The following is a 6850-nucleotide window of genomic DNA, read 5'->3' as shown; positions in this document are numbered from 1 at the left end:
CTAAGGTAAATATTTAGTGCTATAAATCTCCCTCTCAGTACTGCTTTAGTAGCTTCCCACAAATTTTGATATATTGTGCTTTCATTTTCATTTAGTTCTGTGTATTTTTATATTCCCTTTGAGACTTCTTTTTTTAACCCTCATGTCTTTAAAAAATGTTTAATTTCCAGGTGTTTGAAGAGATTTCTGTTTTCTGTCTTTTATTGATTTCAAGTTTGATTTCATTATGATTGGAGAACACACTCGATATAATTTCAGTTCTTTTGCATTTATTGAGTTTGTTTTATGACCAAGGATGATCCCTTTTGGTGAATATTCCATGAGGACTTGAAAAGAATATGTATTCTGATAGTGTTGGGTGGACACTGGTCTATAAATGCCAATTATCTTTTGTTACTTGATGACATTATTCAGTTCTTCCATATCCTTGCTAATTTTCTGTCTGACAGTTCTATCAACTGCTGAGAATGCAGTGTTGAAGTCCCCAATCATGATGATTTTTTTAAAAAAATATATATTTCATATAAATTCCAAATTTTTTCTGTTTGCCATTCTGTTGCCAGTACCTTATGCACATGCTTGGTTGGGCTATTGGATAACCAAGCACTGATCCTGATTATAAAACCACACTTCACACTTCCCATTTAGATAATTGACTAGTGCCTATAGTGGACTTCCGGTTTTTAACACAATTTTAAAACAATGCACTTTGGTTACATAGCAAGATATTTTATTTCTTGATTATTTCTCATTATTTGTAGGCTTTTAACTTTTTTTGTGTGTGTGAGGAAGATTGGCCCTGAGCTAACATCTATTGCCAATCTTCCTCTTTTTGCTTGAGGAAGATTGTTCCTGAGCTAACACCTGTGCCAATCTTCCTTATTTTTTATATAGGGGACACCACCAGAGCATGGCTTGATGAGTGGTGTGTGGATCCGCACCCAGGATCCAAACCTGAAAACCCCGGGCCACTGAAGTGGAGTGCGTGAATATGGTGGCATAACCATATGACACCAGGCTAGCCTAGGGTCTTTTAATTTTTTGAAGTTTTTAAACTAAGCATATTTGGTTATGTCAGACAATGCCTTGTGGAGTAAGATCAAACTTGAAGGTTTTTAATGGACTCTCCCCGATTTGATCATTTAGAAATGATCAAGCATCTTGTATAATGATTTAAGATTGTATATAAAACCACCTATATAGATAGATAGATAGAGTGGTAGATAGATATTTTCATATACATCTGTCTATCTCTAGATATACCTATATCTATAAATCTACATCAGTGTTCACATCCACAGTCAAATCTTGTCTAATTGATATTCACAATACTTTGCCATTTGGTAAAATGTCTAACTTTTCATTCAGACATCACATGACTAAATTTGACAGTTTTCTTTTTAAAAGGAGTAAAATGGTTGTGCTACTTTTCATATTAATATTATAAACTTTTACCTAATTAAGGAAAAATGTTATCAATATTAACTTTAAAGTGAAAGTGGAGTTTGATAGACACACTGCTTTAGGATGATATTCTTCAACATAGTGATTTTGATTTAAGGCTGACATACTCTTGATTAATGGTTTTTCAATTGATTCTAATACATATTGATCACTGGACAATATATCTGCAACATGTGTTATTGTGTTTAATAAATAACTTTTAGTCAATCTTAGTCAATTGCAGCAGCATTCAACATGTAATATTATATTTCTCATCACTAACTATTTTAACTTGTAATTTTTAACTATTTTACTTTTGGCGTGTTGGTTATTTTTCAAGTTATAAAATCCTTTTTTATCGTTTGTGCCTCCTTACGATTACTGACATGATATTCATAAGTTCTCTGACTAGAATAGAGGTTAAGTTTTTGGCCAAGAAAAATCCCAATGCCTACTTGTGACTATGTGTTTATACTCTGTATGTCACCTTTACTTTCTAGACTTAAGTTGAACAGCAGAATTGGTCCTTGTGGGGATCATTACCGTTGCTATTAGTAGAATGTGCTCTTAACCAGCAAGACTGGAGTCATGGACAGTCAGCACCAAGCTCTCAGGACTGCTTTGAAAATTTACTAACTAACCCAGGTCTATTGAATCCATTGATTTTAGTATAGTCTTATGTATCCTTTTATCACGTTGTAGTTTTTATAAGTTAACTTGGAGAGAACTATTTATTGACAATGTATCATGCTTGTTTCTTAGTTATTTTGGTAGCAGAGAGATGTGGCCTCCCTTTATGCAGTGCTTAGTCTGGCTGGGAGAACATACATGAAATATTGAAAACCAACTGATTTACGAATCACATATATGCAAAGATGCTATAAAGAGAAGTAAATGGTAAAACACAAATGAACAACCTGATCAGGGAAGTCCTCCCTGGCCAAATGACAATTAAGCTGATACCTGAAAAGTAAATGGAATTAACCGGGCAAAGTGAAGAGGACAGAGTCTACCATGTGCATTTACCATGGCAAGAGGAAGAAGAGAACATGGTATGTTCAAGGAATTGAATTCAATATGGCTAGAGAGGCAAAAGCAAAGCAAAGATGTGTTTGGAGACAGAAACAAGGCACAGCTTATGGGGCACCTGTGTAACATATTAAAGATTTTGATTTTAATCCCCAGCCAATGCATAGTGTTTGGAGATTTTAATTTGGGAGTGTCATAATCAGATTTGCATCATCAACAACAAAATCACTATGGCTCCAGGTGAGGATTGTGAAGGAAGAATGCCAGCACAGAAATATATTAGAGATTATAAAGGCGTCTGTGTCAGAGGCAATGGTGCCCTGTAGTGTACCAGAGTGGAGGCAGTGAGGATGATGAGAAGAAAGAATATTCAAGAAGGTTGTCATTAGTGCCATCGAGTTGATTTCTGCTCCTAGTAGACTCCTAGTGACCCTGTGTCCAGCAGACCAGACCCCTCCTGCCATCCTCTCACCTTCTGGCCTGTATCACAAAATGCTCCACTGCTATTCACAGGGTTTTCACAGCCAGTGTTTTTGGAAGTGGGTGACCAGGTCCTTCTCCCTAGTCTGTCTCAGTCTGGAAGCTCTGCTGACACCTGTCCACCATGGGTGACCCTGCTGGTATTTGAAATACTGGTGTCAGAGCTTTCAGCATCACAGCAACATGCAGCCACCACACTATGACAACCAACTGACTGGTGGTGTGGTTCCCTGACCAGGAAACAAACTTGCGCCTTGGTGCTGAATCTTAACCATTAGACCACCAGGGCAGCTATTCAAAAAGGTACCATAACCAATATTAAGTGTTAGGCAGAAGGAGGAGATAAAGATGGGTCTCGGGTTTCTAGTGTGAATAATTGAGTAGATCGTGGTGCCATTTACTAAGACTGAAAACACTGAAGAAGGAACAGTGTGGGGTGATTTGAGAGGGTAGGAGTTCAGCTGTGAAAAGTCATGACACAAATTAGAACAATTTGAAAATTTGGAAAATAATGATCACATATAAAAAGGAAAAATGTAAAAGTGCTTTGTGTTTATTTCCATCAAATATATGCCAAAAAAAGTTTACTAAATTTCAAAAACAAATAAAATTTGGGTTCCCAGGGTATTGAAAGAATGTGTGAACTTTGACAACAGGAACTGACCTAATTAATAGTCATCTATCCTCAGGAGTTTCAAAATCAAAGCGGTTACATTCAAAACTGTTGTTCTTATCCTGTAGTACTCATTATTTTCTTATATTCTTTCCCCGCTGACTGTCTCTAGACTCCTCCCACTTCCCTTATTTTTGCTAATCTCTTCTTTTTCCTCTCCTTTTCTGTAGTCTTCATCCCCAACTTCATTTTATTTTAGAAAGCATATGTCTTTTCAGCTCAAATGATTCTTAAAATCATAAATTATTTTTTGTATCTGATCACTTGACAATGAATGACCCAAATCTACATGTGCAAGTGTCTGACCCCCTCCCTCCTTAATCTACTGATTCTTTGACCGGATTAATTTGTTGATTTTATGCTACACTTTTTTAACCTCTGTTTCTTTCATTTGCTTTTGTAAATTAACATTATGACAAAGAAAAAATGTATCCAGAGGAAAGTACCTCCTGTTCATAAAAACATTTATGTCAATGATTACCCAGATATCGTAAAATGGCCAGGCAATGGGGCAGTCTTCGTACCTGTGTGGGATGAGTGGCCCGGGGCAGAAGTCAGTGGGCTGATCAGGAAACTTTTTCCCAGGGTCCATCTCTTCTGTGTGGTGCAAACCTGATGGCCTTCCCCTCCTCCACTACCAACAGAAAAAGTTGGGATTGGGGCCGGCCCTGTGGCTTGGTGATTAATTCTGGCATGCTCTGCTTCAGTGGCCTGGTTCATGGGTTTGGATCCTGGGCGGAGACATACACCACTTGTGAAGGCATATTGTGCCAGTGACCCACAGTGACCCACAGATGTTAGCTCAGGGGCAATCTTCCTCAAGCAAAAAAAAAAAAAAGAGGAAGATTAGTGTTAGCTCAGAGTGAATCTTCATCACAAAAAATATGTCAGAATAATGTGTTGCTTTTCAGGGCTGGTACAAAGTGAAGAGTTGCATGTATAAGGTATGATCTGAAGGAGCTGAGTCTCCCTCTGCTTCTAATAGTTCTGGAGATGCCCGAAATCTCCTCATTAAAGAATCCTTTGATGACACTTATCTTTCCAGAAGCTCTTTTTTTTGTGCTGGCCAGTATGCGTGCCACAAGGACAGTGGTGGCAGTCAGACTGCCTCAGTTCAACTCCTGGCCTCACCTGCTACCAGCTGAACAAAGTCGGGCAAGGACAGAGCCTCCCTAAGTATCAGCATTAGTGTTGTCATCTATAAGTGGGGATAAAAGTTATATCCAAATTAGTAGAATTATTGTGAGAGTTAAATGAATTAAATTAAAAACAATTAAAAGAACTCAGCATCGACTACATAGCAATTATTCAATAATCTTCAGCTATCATTTATGGAAACTTTTTATATTGTCTAACTATATCATATTTAAAATCTCTAATCCTGACAACGTTCTCTTAAGATAGGGTTGTTCTTTTCCCAGATGAGAAACTGAGTCAAAGTGGTATTCAGTAACTTATCCATGGTCAAACAGATGGTACAAAGCCAGTTTAAGGGTTGAATCCAGTTAAGCTTCATTCCGTAGTTAACACTTTCCTTTACCCTCTCAAATGTCTCTGGAGACATGGAACATTAAGCTGTAACCCTTCATTGTGAATAATCACATTAGATGATGTTAAAAATAGATATACATGGGGGCCAGCCCAGTGGCGTGGCGGTTAAGGTTGCACATTCCCCTTCGGTGGCCCAGGGTTCACTGGTTCAGATCCTGGGTGCGGACATGGCACCGCTTGTCAAGTCATGCTGTGGCAGGCATCCCACATATAAAGTAGAGGAAGATGGGCACGGTTGTTAGCTCAGGGCCAGTCTCCCTCAGTAAATAGAGGAGGATTGGTGGCGGATGTTAGCTCAGGGCTAATCTCCTCAAAAAAAAAAAAAAACAAAACAGGTGCACATGATAAATTTTGTCTTCATCAAATGTCCTATTACTTTGTAATAATTACCAGTAATTAAATCTACTTAGAAACCTATGGCAAGTTGCTCCTTCCCATTTTCACCTAGTTTTTTCTATTTTTAAATCAAGCTTTTTGAATGCCTCACATGTGTCTTCTTTTTGTTTTCCTTTGTTGTAGACAACAGACTCATGACAGGTTCAATGTTGCATTCAATATTGTTGAAATTTATTTACGTGCCCAGTGAAAGTCTGCTCAATTTACTTTCTTTGATATAATAATATACCAGCAGGATTTTATCCAGTGAATCTACTCATCTACCTGATTTAAACTCTAGTCTGTTTCTACCCATAACCACATAAGTAAACATTCAAGGACAAATGCAATGAGAAGCCTCAGTATTTCCTCTAGCTGAAACTGAAAATCATGTTAAATATTTAAGTACCTCTGAGAAATTGTATATCTATCAATTGCTTTCATTTCTTTTCAGCAATTCAGGGGACCTAGAGGAACTTGGCTAAAGATTAATTAAATTGATGTACACTTTACAACTGCTGGTGCTTTCTCAAAATGTACATTGGAGAGGAAGATTTGTATGGATGCTGTGAAGAGAATTAAAGCTCATCAAGGTGTCTTCCTAAGGTCACTGCAGAGTGATATGACAAGAGTGACCAAGAGTGTGTCTCTGCAAGTCAAGAGAGTGAACACCAGAAACTTCTCTAGGGCTTGCTCACTATCAGTATCCACAAGACAGATGGGAGCACTGCACCCCAGACCCCAGCTCCCAGGGTTCTCCAGCTATCCAGTCCCGTATTGATGGTATAACCTTTGGCAAATCACTCAGTCTCCAAGTGTGCTCCCTTTTCCATCTATACAGTTTGTGTGGGCGGTGTGTGTGTGTGGACAGGGGCTGCATCTGTGGTTCATGGAAATAAACATCAAGGACAGTTTTAAGCTGTAGCTTATGTAACTCTATGGCATATGTCACAAATCAATTATTTCCATGAAATTGCTTCTATAAATGATTTTAAACTCTAGAAACCCTTATTTGGGAGAGTCTTATCTGCTGTTCTTGTAAAGCAAGGTCCAAAAAAACAAAGGTGGCGATTACCTTTGGAAAGCCTTGAGCACCTCTTGGTGCAGAGGTGTGCCTACAATAATTTGTTCTGCCAAAATTTAACAGCTGAGTTCTGGTTGCAGAGAAGAGCAGAGTGAAAACCAACTGCTATTTTCCCCCATCAGAGTGAGTTTCACTTGAGTTTTACAGAAGAAAGTATAAGACAGGCAATTATTTTTACTTTTAAAAAGCAAAGTATATTAGAAACATTTTGCTTA

The sequence above is a fragment of the Equus caballus genome, chromosome 29 (genome assembly GCF_041296265.1).
Source record: "Equus caballus isolate H_3958 breed thoroughbred chromosome 29, TB-T2T, whole genome shotgun sequence".
NCBI lineage: Eukaryota > Metazoa > Chordata > Mammalia > Perissodactyla > Equidae > Equus > Equus caballus.
The sequence above is the reverse complement of the archived record's forward strand: the minus strand, read 5'-3'. Positions refer to the sequence as shown.